The sequence below is a fragment of the Panthera leo genome, chromosome B3 (assembly GCF_018350215.1).
Source record: "Panthera leo isolate Ple1 chromosome B3, P.leo_Ple1_pat1.1, whole genome shotgun sequence".
Classification (NCBI taxonomy): domain Eukaryota; kingdom Metazoa; phylum Chordata; class Mammalia; order Carnivora; family Felidae; genus Panthera; species Panthera leo.
Genome location: NC_056684.1, coordinates 92,225,378 through 92,242,200, shown reverse-complemented (window position 1 = coordinate 92,242,200; position 16,823 = coordinate 92,225,378).

Below are 16,823 nucleotides of genomic sequence, written 5' to 3'. Positions count from 1 at the left end.
TTGAATTTTTAAAATGAATGAAGAATAAATGAATGAATAAAAGGGATAACAGGTGTAAATGGATACTAATTATGAACTATAGGTATGGAAAGCTTCTCAGAAGAGATAACATGTGAACAGGGTACAATAAAGTGAAGAAGAGACCTGTGTGGTTATGTTGTAGATAAGTGTCCTTAGGGCAGGAACAGTAAAATCCTTTAGAGTCTAAAGCTAAGACTTAATGGTGTGTCTGAGAAAGAGCAAGGAGGCAAAGAGAGTACGACAAAAATGGCCAAAAGTGACATGGGAGAAGTTGTTAGGGCCCAGGTGTTAGGGACCCTTGTAAATGTTTAGTAAAAATCTTTGGGTCTTAATCTAGGTGAAATAAGAAACCATTAAAGGATGTTTGGTAGAGCAGTGACTTGGTTACATTAATATTTTAAAGGAGCACTCTGGCTATTGTATGGATAATCAATGTAGAGGGTACAAGAGAGCATGTGGGGCTGACAGTCCAGAAGTGCAGTAGTCAAGATCAAAGAGGTTGATAGCTTGGGCTAGGGCGGGAGCAGGGAAGGAGATGCTAGGAGGCACTTTTGATGTAGAAAGAGCTTGCTGACATGTTGTGTGAAAGAAATACAGGAATCAGAGAGGCCACAGGTCTGGGGCCTGAGCAAAGGGAGAATGATAACATCATATCCCCTGAAGTAAGAGGAAGTGGTGAATAGGGGTTGAAGAATCAAGAGTTCTATTGACATATTAAGTTTGGATGGATTTATTAAGTTTGGAGAGGTTGTAGGCAGGTTTAGATAAGATATATGGTCGGGAGTGGAGATTGTGATTGCACGAGAGTCATTAAAGGAAATAGATGAGATCAGCAGAAGAATGGAGAAGATGGAGAAGAACTCAGAGGACCTGAGTCCTGGGTTGGGGTGGTGTAAAATAATACTTTGTGTGTCAACTATACTCAAATTTTTAAAAGCCATATCCTCCCAAATTAGTTCTCTGTTTTGTGTTTTTAACAACGTGCCGTCAAACTTTATTAATTTTAAATAATTCTTAAATTGTAACTGCATACATGTAAGCATATTCAATCTGGCAATATTCCTAGTTCTTATTTTTTTTTCCAAAGAAGATGCTATATCCTGCTTTTTTAACAGTTTATTTATTTATTTTGAAAGAGAGGACACGAGGAGGGGAGTGGCAGAGAAAGAAGGGGAGAGAGAGAGAGAGAGAGAGAGAGAGAGAGAGAGAATCCCAAGCAGGCTCTGCAATGCCAGCATGGGGAACGATGCAGGGCTCAAACCCATGAATGCTGAGATCATAACCTGAGCTGAAACCAAGAGTTGGACACTTACCAACTGATGCACCCGGGCACCCATCTATATTGCTTTTTGAGAACTATAAAGCTGACTGTCTTACTACCAGTGTTTTGGGCCAGGGGTTGCGGGGAGGCCGGCTAGAGGGAAAGGCAGGCAGGAATTTTTTCTCTCTATATTTTGATTTTAATTAACTCCATGCTTTGAGTTTGGTATCTTCACCCACCCTCCTGTTCAGACACGCATACATACTCAAACACACACACACACCTCTTACTGTCTAAAATCTGGTTTTCTGAGTTTATATATCTATCTCTATCTCAACCTTTATCTTTATCTCTATCTCTCATCTCTATCTCTATCTTTATCTCTGTCTCTATATATGTATCTATATCTATATCTCCATCCTTTAATGTGCATGCGAATGTGTATTGCTTGACCTAGGAGAAGAATTTCTAGATCATACAAGATTGCCATATTCAAATTTGAGTAGGTAATCTTGAATTGTTTTCTCAAGTATTTGGACAAATTTATACTTCAACCAGTACTATGTCAGTGTCCCTATTGATCCACATTTTCACCACTACTTATTAAGAATATATATGCAATATTTATATAAATAGGTTAAAGCATATTAATATAAACATATTGAATATATTACATATATTTGAATTTTGCCAATTGGAAGGGTGAGATTGAATCTCATCATACTTTTAGGATACCTTCTTGGAATTTTAAGAGGATGTGAAAATTTTTATATGTTTACTCACCTTTTGTTTTCCCTCTTCTATCAAATTTTTGTAGAAGTCTTTTGGGTTGTTTATTATTTACTGACTCATAGAAATTCTTTGTATATTCTAGATACTACTCTTTAGTCAGTTATATAGGTTGCAAAATCTCCAGTTTATGGTTTTTTACTCATGAAATGGTATCTTTTGATAAACAGATGTTCTTAAAATTAAAGCCATTTATTTTGCTAGTTTATTTTACTTAATGGTTTATGACTTTTGAATCCTACTTAAGATTCTGTTCATATACTAAGATCGTTAAAGCTTTATTACATTTTCTTTATAAAGTCTTATAGCACTAGCTTCTACATATAAGACCGTAATCCATCCAGAATTGACATTTTTGTAGAGTGTATCATATTTCAGGTTTCTATATGTATGGAATTACGTTCTCTATTCCATCTGTCTATTTGTCTCTGTGCCAATATGCCAATATTGCAGTTATTATTTGTATATTCATGTTATTTTAATATCTTACATAGCAAACTTATCTGCCTGGTTTATCCTTAGGGCTAACTTGCCTGTTGCTGGGATTTTCTTCTTTTATAAGCTATGTGTTTGTTCACATACAGACATGTGTGTAAATCCTAAATGAACAACTGTATACAAAGTGAATATACCATCGTAACCAGAACTCAGATAAAAAAACAGAATTCTACTAGCATCTCAGAATTCCCAATCATATGCCCCAATATGCACTATCCTGGCTTCCATTCCAGTTTAAGTTTGCCTATTTTTGATCTTCCTTCTGAACTTCACTTAGCTTACCTCAAGTTTTATTAGGCAGTATTTTCATTATGTTGTTCCATGGATTTTATAATTTTCATTGTAATTTCTTGTTTAACTCATAAGTTATTTTAGAATTATGAGGTGCTTTATAAAATGTATATATATGTATATATACATGTATTGCATATTTTGTCACATTTTTATTATTAACTTGTAAATTCTTTGTTATATTTTGGCCAATTTTCATAAGTGTTCCACCAGTACATGAAAAGTTTATGTACCATTGTCTTGATTTGTGTTTACTTGTCCTCTTTGATGTATAATACTTTTTCTTTCCTTTTTATCATTTTCTTGATTTCTTTTTATTTTAATGGTGTTTTGTTTTGGGATACTTCAATTTATTTTTTACATTTACTGATTTTGGAGTTATAAGCTATATTTATGTGGTTTTTGTGATTGTAGTAGCCCCAAGCCTTATCTCCTAGTTTTCATGCTCTTGAGGTCAATTAAATCCCAGGCTCTAAATGAGATTTGGAAGATTCCTTCAGGGAAAATGTCTGCTTGGGTATTCTCTGGTCTCTGTAATCTTGCTTCTTTATCTCTTCTGTCCTCCGTCTCTCTTATCCATGTTTTGAGAAGGTATTTTAAAATTTATGCTTCATCTGTATATATTTTTTATCTAACAAAGTTTTCACTGCATTTTTAACAAGTTGTTGAAAATGGGAAACTAATTTTTTTAAAATAGATTTTCTAGTAGTTAAGTAATTTGGGGACACACTACGAAATAGACATGGACAGGGCCGTTCTGAGCCACTCAGCAAACTGGCTATAGTTTTTTCAGCCCGTTCAATGGTTCTCAGATAATGTTACATGATATCCCTAGTTTAACCTTTATAGAATTTTACGAGGCACTGAGATTCTTGAGTTCGGTATTTCTGAGATCTTATCCATATTTCAAGGCAGGCAGTAGGGCAGAGTAGCAGAAGAAAACAAACAAACAAAAAACATGGGCTTTATTTTCTCATGGCCCTGAATTTTTATAATAGTCCCTTACTAGTTATGTGACTTTCTGCAGAAAACTTTACTTCTTTGGGCCTCAGTTTTTCCTTCAGAAGATGAGGATCCTAGTATTCAAGTAAATTGTTGGAATGAAGATTAATTAAGATAATATATATATATATATATATATATATATATATATATATATATATATCTGGTAATGTGTTTCTTTTGTACCTTCAGATCTACTTCTTATACTTCTTAACTCTTCTCTCTGATCTGGGTGTCCTACCTTTATGGACTATAACCAATATATTATTTCAGAGAAGATATAGTATGTAAGTAACCTGACATACTGACTTAAATATTTGTTGAATAAAGAATGAGCTTGCAATTACCATTAACTATTATCACTGAAATTAAATAGATATATTAAATTAAGATCCAATGATAATAATAGCACCTACTGATGGTTTTGTGCCATGTTCCAAGAACTATGGTAATCACTTATGCATGATAATAGCAGTCAGCAAACTATGGTCTACAATCCACATGTTGTGTGTTGCCTGTTTTTGTAATTAAAGTATTGTTGAAATACAGTTACCTTCATTCTTTTGTATGTTGTCTGTAGCTGTTTTCATACTACAAAAGCAGCACTTAGTAGCTGAGACCAAGAATATACGGCCTATCCACACAGATGAAAATGTTTACTATCTGGCCCTTTATGGGCAAAGTTTGCTGACCTAAGCTATAAATAGCATTTAATCTTCATAATGATTCTATGAAATAAATATAATTTATATGCCCATTTCACACATGAAACTGAGATTGGAAATGTTAATTAGGTTGTACAAACTATTGCAGAATAGATACAAAAACTTTTTAATTGATTTAAGAGAACCAGTTATACATTTCTTCAATCTCCTAAGATGTTTTCAATAAAATGTATGCTTTTTTTCTTTTTAGAGAGAGAGAGAGAGGGTGCAAGTGTGAGCAAGGGGAAGAGACAGAGAAAGAGAGAATCCCACAAGAGGCAGAGAGAGAGAAAGGGAGAGAGAGAAGAGTGGGGCTCACGTAAAGCGGGGTTTGTGCTCACTGTATGTGGGACTTGAACTCATGAACCGTGATATCATGACCTGAGCCAAAGTCGGATGCCTAACCACCTGAGCTACCCAGGCACCTTAAACTATATACTCTTTATACACCAAACTCTACAGGGAGAAAAAGGTCAATTAATTTGAGTATTGTAGATAAAAAAAGGAAAAGGGAAAAATGGCACCAATAGCTTAACACCTTTGCTTCCCTCCTTGGTCCTGAAAAAGTATTTCTTATGATCTGGATACCCTCTTCAGAAAAGTGCTGGTAGCATGTGGTGGTCATGCATTGGCTACTTCAGGGCCTCTATTTTGGAGCACTTTACTAGCTCCTATAGGCATTCTTGAGGGTCTCAGTTAGGTCTGAAAGCATCATCCAAAGGATAGTATGTCCTCCAGAAGTCCCAACCGGGGCTGCAGTTCGTCATGTTATATTGCTCTTTCCTCTATTCCCAACCCTGAGACGCTGGCTGGTTCTTTGCAAGTGGTCCTCCTCCCTGTGGGCATTTCCAGAAGTGGTGGGGATTGTTTCTTCTTAGTTTGTTCTCATGCCTTATTCAAAAGAATGAGACTCTTTAAAGAAATTAATTATTTATTTTGAGAGGGAGAGAGAGAAAAAGAGTGAGCATGAGCGGGAGGAGCGGCAGAGAGAGAGGGAGAGACTGACTCCCAAGCAGGCTCCATATTGTGAGGCACAGAGCTCAATCCAGGGGTCCATCCCAGGAACCATGAGATCATGACCTGAGCTGAAATCAAAAGTCAGACGTTTAATCGACTGAGACACTGAGGTGTCCCGAGACTCTTTTCATTATTTTATTACTTATGGGGACAATTTAACGATACTAGAAATCAAAACTCGTCTGTCAGATCACATTTATGAGTGCAAAGCTATTGATAATCCTGAGAGCATTTGAAATGAAAATGTACTTACTATTTGAAACCTAGGTATAATTAGTTTAAATTTGCTTGATTTTCAAAAGAGGAAATCATAGTAATATTTTATGATTTACAACATAGAAGCTACTTTGCCTTTTATTGTGCTTCTTGTTGGATAATCAGAGACAATTAAAAAATTTTCTTTGCACCAAGGCCCCAAACTTGGAGGCTTAGCTCATACTGCAGTGGATTGAGACTCTGCTATTAACAGCCAACTTCATCGTCATCTCTGATACATGTTTACTAATTATTATTAATATTAGTATTATAATTATTTTGTGCATTAATGTAAACTAATACAATATAATAATGAGGTATGTATTAAAGTATTACTTATATGGTTAGCATCATTATTGTAATTATTATCAGTAGTAGTAATAGTTATGATAGTATATATGTGTGTGTCTATATAGACTAATATATTAATAGATAATAATTCATTAATAGTATATCATAATGTTATAATATAGTATGTATGCCTATGTGTATATATATATATATATATATAATATAAATATATAATCACATAGTGGTGTGTATATATATATATATATATATATATATAATATAAGCTACTACCACAACTAAGCCTTTATTGTATACATTGTTGACTCTACACTGACTGCAATAACCATTCTAATGTATTATCTAATTAAAATTCAAGCAATGATTACCTCAAGTGCTCTTTAAATTAATAGCCAGGCTTAGTCTAGACAAATTTAGGACAAGTGAAACGCACCTTTAATAGCCTGGAAAAATAAGTTGATAAAACCATGATAAGTTAAGCTGAAGAATGTTTTTATATTATTTTTTTCAATTTGAACTAATAACATTTTGACAACTGTCAAATGTGAAATGATAAAAGGATGGCTATTAGTATGCCATTTACATTTTATTTCCATAATTCTACCTTAGTTTTTAAAAAGATGTTAGTTTTATTTTTATTTTTCTAGGTTTTTATTTAAATTCCAGTTAGTTACCATACACTGTAATATTAGTTTCAGGTGTGAAATATAGTCAGTCAACACTTCCATACAGTAGCTGGTATTCATCATAGCAAGAGCACTCCTTAATCCTCATCACCTGTTCTACTCATCCTCCCACCCTCCTCCCCTCTGGTAACTATACATTTGTTCTTTAAAAAAAAATTTGTTTTAATGTTTATTTATTTTTGACAGAGAGAGAGAGAGAGAGAGAGAGAGAGAGACAGAGCAAGAGTGGGGGAGGGGCAGAGAGAGAGGGAGACACAGAATCTGAAGCAGGCTCCGGGCTCTGAGCTGTCAGCACAGAGCCCAACATGGGGCTCAAACTCACAAACTGCAAGATCATGACCTGAGCCAAAGTCGGGCACTCAACTGACCGAGCCACCCAGGTGTCCCCTTAGCTTATTTTAAATTAAATATTAAGGGATCCAAGTATCATTTTCTATGATTCTTGATTTGGGCCAACTTTTATCCATTAACCAATCACATTGGGTAAGAGTTCTACTATATAAAGATCTCTTCTAGATGGTATCCACACCAGATTTTTTGAGGCATGGGTGATTTTAAGAGCAGATCCTTGAGAGCCATTTACAAAGAGAATACCTGACATCCAAACCTGCTATAATTTTACGGTTGATTTTTATATTCCATATCCTGTAAATGGCCAGAATTCCAGGAATTCTTAGCTGTTCAATTAACTAATTCTAGGAGAGAGACCAGTAACCTTTACTGAATAAGAACTGTAGAATGCACTGAAATCACATAGTAATAATCATCTTAGAAACTCAGAGTTGGAATTCACTTTTTTTTTCCAATATATGAAATTTATTGTCAAATTGGTTTCCATACAACACCCAGTGCTCATCCCAACAGGTGCCCTCCTCAATACCCATCACCCACCCACCTCTCCCTCCCACCCCCTATCAACCCTCAGTTTGTTCTCAGTTTTTAACAGTCTCTTATGCTTTGGCTCTCTCCCACTCTAACCTCTTTTTTTTTTTCTCCTTCCCCTCCCCCATGGGTTTCTGTTAAGTTTCTCAGGATCCACATAAGAGTGAATATGGTTTCACTCTTATGTGGAATTCACTTTCAAAATCATCTAGCAAAACTCCCCTTTCTTTTTATTTTTTTAATAATGTTTATTTTTGAGACAGAGACAGAATGCAAGTGGGTTGGGGCAGAGAAAGAGGGAGACACAGAATCGTAAGCAGGCTCCAGGCTCTGAGCTGTCAGCACAGAGCCCGACGCAGGGCTCGAACTCACAGACAATGAGATCATGACCTGAGCTGAAGTCGGTCGCTCAACTGACTGAGCCACCCACGTGCTGCTACATTTGTTCTTTATAGTTAAGAGCCCGTTTCTTAGTCTGCCTCCTTCTCTCTTTTTTCCCCTTCCCCTATGTTCATCTGTTTTGTTTCTTAAATTCCACATATGAGTGAAATCATATGATATTTGTCTTTCTCTGACTGATTTATTTCACTTAGCATGATACTAGCTACATCCATGTCATTGCAAATGGTAAGATTTCATTTTTTATGATTAATATTCCATTGTATATACATACCACATCTTCTTTATCCATTCATCCATGGATAGACATTGGGCTGTTTCCAAAATTTGGTTATTATAGATAATGTTGCTATAAACATTGGGGTACATGTATCCCTTTGAATTAGTATTTTTGTATTCTTTGGGTAAATACCTAGTAGTGCAATTGCTGGGTTGTAGGGTAGTTTTACTTTTAACTTTTTGAGGAAACTCTATACTGCTCTCCAGTGTGGCTGCACCAGTTTGCATTCCCACCAACAGTGCAAGAGGGTTCCTCTCTCTCCACATACTTGCCAGTACCTGTTGTTTCTTGTGTTGTTGGTTTTAGCCATTCTGATGGGTGTAAGGTGGTATCTCATTGTAGTTTTGATTTATATTTCCCTGATGATTAGTGATTTGAGTGTCTTTTCATGTGTCTGTTAGCCATTTGGATGGAAAAATGTCTGTTCGTGTCTTCTGCCCATTTCTTAACTGGATTATTTGTTTTTTGGTGTTAAGTTTGATACATTCTTTATAGTTTCTGGATACTAACCCTTTATCAGATATGTCATTTGCAAATATCTTCTCCCATTAAGGACATTGTCTTTTAGTTCTGTTGATTGTTTCCTTTGTTGTGTAGAAGTTTTTATTTTGATGAAGTCCCAATAGTTTCCTTTTGCTTCCCTTGCCTCCAGAGACATATCTAGAAAGAAGTTGCTGTGGCTGGTGTCAAAGAGGTTACTGCCTGTGTTCTCCTCTAGGATTTTTATGGTGTTAAGTCTCACACTGAGGTCTTTAATTCATCTCGAATTTATTTTTGTATATGGTGTAAGAAAGTGGTCCAGTTTCATTCTTTTGAATATTGCTGTCCAGTTATCCCAACACCATTTGTTGAAGGGACTATCTTTTTCCCATTGGATATTCTTTCCTGGTTTGTCAAAGATTAATTGACCATATAGTTGTGGGGTCATTTCTGGGTTTTCTATTCTGTTTTATTGAATTATATGTCTATTTTTGTGCCAGTACTATACTGTTGATCCTACCTTATTTGTTGACACATAAAACAAGATTTTAAATATGATAATTTTTAAATCAGGTGCTATTTAGCTTAGGGAAGAGATCACTCCTCTGTGAACACATTTATAAATAATTCAACATACAATTAAAAATATAATTAAAAACACATTAATGTTTCTTGGCATTTCTTCTGTGTTTTTTCTGAGTTTTTACACATCAAGACATTTAAAATTTTTCTCATATTTTTCACTTTGATTTATTAAGAAATGCTCATATATTGTATATGAGATATGCTCAAAATGCATAATTGAAACACACAAGGTTTAGCTGAATACCTGGCTATTTCCTTAATATTTCACAAATATCCTGTAATTAGATGAAAATAACAGTGATAAGGAGCAATGATGGTATATTTCTAGAAACTTATCTAACCAAATACTTTATTTTATTTATTGTTATTTTTTTAATGTTTATTTTTGAGAGAGATGGAGACAGAATGTGAGTGGGGTGATGCAGAAAGAGAGGGAGACACAGAATCCAAAGCAGGCTCCAGGCTCTGAACTGTCAGCACAGAGCCTGATGCAGAGCTCAAACTCATAGACTGCGAGATCATGACCTGACCCGAAGTCAGATGCTTAACCGACTGAGCCCCTCAGGCACCCCAGTTTAACCAAATATTTTTAAAGTAACTTGGATTTTGTTACCCTTGAGTGTCATTGAAACATGCCACCATTTTTTAATACAAAAATTACTGCAGTATTTTCAAGAATTATATTCAGTTTGAGCACTTATTTTACCAAATAATCCATGTGTTTTAGTTATTAATTTATTTTATAATCATCAAAAATAGTTTTTCCACAATAAGACATTGAGTAACATAAGCCTATATATTGTGCTCACACTTGGCAGAGCATTAGCACAATTTATTTTCCCTAGCCCCTCACTTATATATTCTCCTGAGTATGTATCTCTCACAATCTCGAAAACCGTACTCTGTACTACGATGCATTTATATTTCATTTTTTCCTTTTTCAATGGATGCTACAAAACAAGGACACTCCCTCCTTCTCAAATAATTAAATCAAGTATCACTTTCTCTGAGAAAACTTTCTCCTCTCCCTCAGGCCTACCCATTTTGCTTTCTGGGATTATGTCAAATTTTTAAAAATATCACTTAGAATAATTGTTATATTATGTTATAATTATTTGAAAATCACAACAAGTACTTACTAAGTGTAGACACTACTTAATTCCTGTGTACATTTTCAGTAATTATCAGTATGTCTAATATGTACTTGGTGTTCAATAAATATTTACTGAATACATGAATAAATTATTTATTGGAAGTTATTAGAAGTACAATTAAAATTAATCAGTGGATATGAACTGAAGTATTACTAACTGGAGAAATAAACTAGGATATTTCTGGAACTAATACAACAGAGATAAAAGAAAGCACATAATTCACACATTTATGTAGAAAAATACAAACATATTATTTTGAAACAAATACAATATATTTGTTATATATAATTGTGCTGTTTTATATATTATATAAAACAGTCTATACTGTTGTATATAAAGTATTTAGTCCCTAGATTTGTTTCTCAGGACCAGCACCTATGTTAAAGTTAAAAAAAGGAAAGAAAGAAAGAAACAAGAGAAAGAAAGAAAGAAAGAAAGAAAGAAAGAAAGAAAGAAAGAAAGAAAGAAAGAAAGAAAAGAATACAACCTAGAGCATGCACAATATTGTCTACTCTTTAGAACAAAATACATTTAACTCAGCTGTTATTCCTAATTTTAAAAATGTAAAGGGATGTATTAACAATGAGTATGTAGGATTTTCTGGAGAAAATACGTGGGGAAGCAAGTGCAATAGTAAAGAAGAAGCAGGAACAAAAGGGAATAGGTAAACATTTTATCTGTCAATTTCATTCAATGTGCATTAAAAACACTTCCATCTGCTTGTGGTCGTAAAAGTCCCCTGGATGCTAGTAAGCTCAATGTTACTACCTAGTAATCCAGTATCACTTGCTTCAGCTAATTAATAATATCTCATATATATTCAAAGCACACTACAGTGTATAGACTGAGTATTACACATAACAAAGAAGGACAATTTTAAATACTGGGCATTGAATATATGAGTAAATTAGGTTTAAAATTTCTTAGTGTTTACAAACAATCCTGAAATGTACATGTTTAGCAACAATGTACTACATCCCACACCTTATTTTTTTCTTTTAATAATAAACTGGAAAGTTTTGAGTAAAATTTTGGTATTGACCAAAATATCCTTAATGTTCTCCTCAGCTTGACAGAACTCCTGGCTATAGGTGCCCTGACCTCCCTTTTCTTAGAGCAGGTAGTTTAGAAAACTTGGAACTGTAAATTATTTTTCTGCTTCTTTAATGTAATTTTTCTCCTCTTGCATGTTTTAGGTCCCAGGAATGAATGTCTTTGTCGGGAATCTTGGAGCTGTCCCTCTGAAATGTAGTCACCAAAAAGGATAGGGCCTCTGTTTCCCAGTGTCTATGAGAGACTAAGAACCTAATTTTTATAATCAATTAGCAAGCAGAGATGGTTTAATCACACTAACCAGTCTTCCTTCTGATATCCTCTAGGACTTTTCCACTAGCTCACCTCAGTGCTTAAACACTCTGCCTTTCGTTTCAATGGAGTTCAATCTTTCTCCCCTATGATCATCAGTAATGAGTGAGAGTTCATGTTGCTTCACATCCTTGTCAGAATTTGGTGTTGTCAGTATTCTGGATTTTGGACATTCTAATAGGAGTGTAATGGCATCTCATGGTTATTTTAATTTGTATTTTTCTGACGACATATGATGTGTGCTTGTTTGCCATCTGTATATCTTCTTTGGTAAAGTGTCTGCTAAAGTTCCTGGACCAATTAAGTTGGTTTGTTATTACTGAATTTTAAAAGTTCTTTGTATATTTTGGACAACAGCCCTTTATCAGATGTTATCTTTGCGAATATTTTCTCTCAGTTTGTGGCCAGTCTTCTTATTTCTTGACATTGTCTCTCAGGGCATGCGTCTTTATTTTTAATAAATTCAAGCTGATCAATTATTTCCTTCGTGGATTTTATCTTTGGGTTGTGTCTAAAAAGGTCACTGATACCCAAGGTCATCTAAATTTTCTCTTATGTTATAGTCTTGTGTTTTATATTTAGATCCATGATCTATTTTGAATGAATTTTTGTGACAAGTTTGTGTTTAGTTTCTGTTTTTCTTTTCTTTTTTGTCTGTGGATGTCCAGCTGTTCCAGAACTATTTAAAGATTTTATTTTCTCCATTGTATCATATTTGTTCTTTTGTCAAAGATAAGTTTATTTTATTTATGAGGGTCTATTTCTCAGCACTTAATTTTGTTCTATGGATCTATTTGTCTCTTCTTTCTCTAGGACTTCACTGTCTTCATTACTGTAGCTTTATAGAAGTCTGTTTTCTAACTTTGTTTTTTTCTCTATATATTGTGTTGGTTTTTCTGAGTCTTTGCTTCTTTTTTTTTAATTAAAACGTTTCTTTCTTTCTTTCTTTCTTTCTTTCTTTCTTTCTTTCTTTCTATTAAATATGATTTATTGTCAAATTGGTTTCCATACAACACCCAGTGCTCATCCCAACAAGTGCCCTCCTCAATGCCCATCACCCACTTTCCCCTCCCCCCCATCCCCATCAACCCTCAGTTTGTTCTCAGTATTTAAGGGTCTCTTATGGTTTGCCTCCTTGCTTCTTCATATAAACTTTAGGTTCAGTTTATAAATATCTACAAAATAACTTGCTGAGATTTTGATGGGGTTTATATTGAAATCTATAGTTCAGTTTGGGAAGAACAGACAACTTGACAATATTAAATCTTCCAATCCATTAGCAGTAGTTTTCAATAGATAGATACCTTGCATTTATTTTGTTAGATTTTTACCTAAGTATTTCATTATTTGGGGAGCTAATATAAATGTATTGTTTTTTTTTTTAATTTCAAATTCTACTTGTTTCTTTCTGGCATATAGGAAAGCAGTTGGCTTTTGTATATTAACTAAGTTTATGGTATACAAGCATACCTTAGAAAACTGTGGATTTCGTTCTAGACAAATGTTTAAATGTTTTGGTTTCCTAATGCATATAGAAGTTATGTTTATACTATACTGTACATTAGTAAGTGTGCAATATCATTATGTCTAAAAATTACATACCTTAATTTTAAAATACTAATTTATTGCAAAAAAAAGTGCTAATCATCACTGAACTATCAGTGAGTCTTTTTGCTGGCGGAGGGACTTGCCTGGACATTGATGGTTGCTGACTGACCAAAGCAATGACTGCTGAAGTTTGGGTTGACTGGCAATTTCTTAAAATAAGACAACAATGAAATTTGCTGCATCAATTGACTCTTCCTTTTGTGAGTGACTTTTCTGTAGCATGTGATGCTGTTTTACAGCATTTTACCCACAGTAGAACTTTTTCCAAAATTGGAGTCAAGCCTCTCAACGCCTGCTGCTGCTTTATCAGCTAAGTTTACATCAAAGGATTTTAAATCCTTTGTGGTTATTTCCACAATCTTCGCAGCATCTTTAGGGGTAGATTCCATCTCAGAAAAACACTTTTTTTTCTGCCCATTGATAAGAAAGTCCTTATTGGTTCAAGTTTGATCATGAGATTGCAGCAACTCAATCACATCTTCAGGATCCACTTCTTGTTCTCTTGCTATTTCCACCATACCTGCTGTTACTTCCTACACTGGAGTCTTAAACTCCATTTTGTAAAAAAAAAGCAGTATCTGTGATGTGCAGTGAAGTGAAGGAAAATAAAACAAGTTATACCTCTCTTCTGTAACCTTGCTATAATCACTTATGAGTTCCAGAAGTTCTTTTGTTTGTTCCCTCAGATTTTCTACATATGTGATGACATCATCTGCAAAGAAAAACAATTTTATGTCTTCCTTTTCAATCCGCATACCTATATTTCCCCCCTCCGCCCATTTTTTGTTGTTGTTGTTGTTGTTGTTGTTTTATCACATTAGCAAGGACTTCCAATACTATGTTGAAAAGGAGTGATAGGGAGGCATCCTTGCCTTGTATATAATAGTAGTGGGGAAGCTTTGAATTTCTCACTATTAAGTATGTTAGCTGTACTTTTTCTGTGGACATTCTTTATCAAGTTGAGAAAGTTCCTCTCTATTCCAAGTTTACTGAGAGTATCATGAGTGAGTGTTGAATCTGTTAAATTCTTTTTCTGTATCTAATGGTATAATCCCGTGATTTTTCTTTTTTATGGTCTGTTGAAGTGATGGGTTGCATTGATTGATATCTGAATGTTGGCATACCTGGGATACACTTGGTTGTGGTGTATAATTATTTTCATGCATTGTTGGATTAAATCTGTTAATATATTGTTGAGGATTTTTGCCTTTATGTTCAGAAGAGTATTGGTCTATAGTTTTCTTGTAATGTCTTTATCTGGTTTTGGTATTAAGGTAATTCTGGACTCAGAATGAGTTGGATAGTATTCCCTCTGCTTCTCTTCTCTGGAAGAGATTGAGGAGAATTGGCATAATTTATTCCAAGGAACTCATCTAGGTTTGATGATTTCTACTATAGAAGTATTAATTACTGATTTGATTTCTATAATAGATATAGAACTATTCATACCATATATTCCTTCTTATGTGAATTTTAGTAAATTGTGTCTTTCAAGAAATTAGTCCATTTCATCTAGGTTATCTTGTGTCCTCATTTTTTTCCCTGTGTTAGGGCTAGAGGTTTATAGATTTTACTCACCTTTGCAAAGAACTAGCTTTTGACTTTGTTAATTTTCTCTATTGATTTATTATTCCAATTGTATTGATCTCAGCTCTAGTTATTATTATTTATTTTGTTCTACTTATTTTGTATTTAATTTGCACTTCTTTTCCTAGTTTCCGAGGGTGGAAACTTAGATTATTAATCTTAGATCTTTCTTCTTTTCTAATATGTGATGTGCATTCAATGCTATAAATTTCTCTAAGCACTGCTTTCACTGCATCACACAAATTTTGATGATTTGTGTTTTCGTTTTCATTTGGTTCAGAATATTTTAAAATTTCTGTTGAGATTTCTTCTTTGACTTTATTTAGAAGTGTGGTATTTAATCTCTCTATTTTAAATTTATCTAGTTCTGTTTCTATCATTTATTTCTAATTCATTCCCCTATATTCTGAGAGCAGGTACTGCATAATTTCTGTTCTTTTAAATTTACAATGGAATGTTTTATGACCAGAATGTGGTCTGTCTTGGCGACTGTTCCATGTGAGCTTGAGTAAAATGTGCATTCTGCCATTGTTGGATGAAATAATCTATAGATGTCAATTACATCCAGTTGATTGATGATGGTGTTGAGTTCAATTATGTTCTTACCAATTTTCAATCTTCTAGATCTATTCATTTCTGAGAGAGGGGTGTTGAAATTTCCAACTATGATAGTAAATTTATCTAATTTTTTTACAGGCCTATAAATTTTTGTCTCATGTAGTCTGATACTCTGTTGTTAGATGCATGCACATTAAGAATTGCTATGTCTTCCTGGAGAACTGACTCCTTTACTGTTACATAATGCCCTCCCTTGTCCTTAGTGACTTTCCTTACTTTAAACTCTTTGTCTGAAATGAAAATAGCTACTCCTTTCTTTTGATTAGTGTTATTATGGTATATTTTTTCTCCTACTTATTTTTAATCTATATGTGTCTTTACAATGAGTTTTTTATAAATGACATAGAGTTTGGTCATGTTTCTTGATCCACTCTGAGAATCTCTGTCTTTTAATTGGCGCATTTAGACCATTGACTTGAGTGTGATTATTGATATAGTTGGATCCGTATCATTACTGTGTTCTATTTGTTTCCCTTGTTCTTTGTTCATATTTTTGTCTTCCATTCTTTTTCTGCCTTCTGTGATTTTAATTGAACATTTTGTGTGAGTCATTTTTTTTCCTTCCTTAATGTTGAGAGTTTAACTGAGCTGCCCCATGGTAGCGTTGCTGCCTCAGCATCTATTTTGTTTGGTCAAGTGGCTTGTGGTGATCTTAAATTAACTCTACCCCCTCAGGTAAGTACATGCCTTAAACAGAAGCCTACAGAGTCACAAGTATAGGTTAAGTTCCTGATATGACTTTCCCAACAGCCTTTGTGATTAACAGTCTCCCCTGCCTCCCAGAACCTTCCTCTCATGTGCTCCTTAGCTAAGAACTCTGTGGGACTTACTAAAATCCTCCTTATTGGTTTGAATTGACCAATCTGATCTTAGCCTGGGAACCCCAAAGCACTCTGTCTACATATCGTAAAAAAACTATTTTTCTAGGACCAATCTCTCCATCTGTCTGTACTCTACCTTGACCTCTCCATGTGGCCCCTTGAATTTTCTCAGGTACTTCTTCCAAATTCCATGAGTAATTAAATTCTCTAT